The sequence below is a fragment of the Wasmannia auropunctata genome, unplaced genomic scaffold (assembly GCF_000956235.1).
Source record: "Wasmannia auropunctata unplaced genomic scaffold, wasmannia.A_1.0 LD336053.1, whole genome shotgun sequence".
Classification (NCBI taxonomy): domain Eukaryota; kingdom Metazoa; phylum Arthropoda; class Insecta; order Hymenoptera; family Formicidae; genus Wasmannia; species Wasmannia auropunctata.
In genome coordinates this window covers 440218-440632 of record NW_012026837.1, presented here as the reverse complement: position 1 = coordinate 440632, position 415 = coordinate 440218, and positions in this window count along the sequence as shown.

The window sequence follows — 415 nt, the reverse complement described above, 5'->3', positions numbered from 1 at the left end:
TTTATTGGCCGTTCGGAACGGCAATGATAAGCGGTGAAAAAAAAGGAAAAAAAGTAACGCAGTGTGATAAGATGAATAACGGACGCGACGCGACTTGTGCGGCGCTAATAAGCGCGAATAATCCGACGGCACGACGAATTTCCGCGTGCAAAAGAAAGAGACAAGCAATCGACTGGAAATTCGGCCGGAAACGAAAAGAAGCGCGTTCAAAATCAGTCGGCGCGATTACACAATAACGGACGGGGCTCGGTACGACGCGAGTACCGAGGTCTAACGACCACAATTATTTACGCGAAAGTCAATCGTAAATTGACGCGTCCGATACTTGTACGAAAACGACGTTGACAGAAAATTAACACACCGATACGCAAGGAAATCACGCGCAAGGTCACGCTACAGCGCGACGCGCGACCTC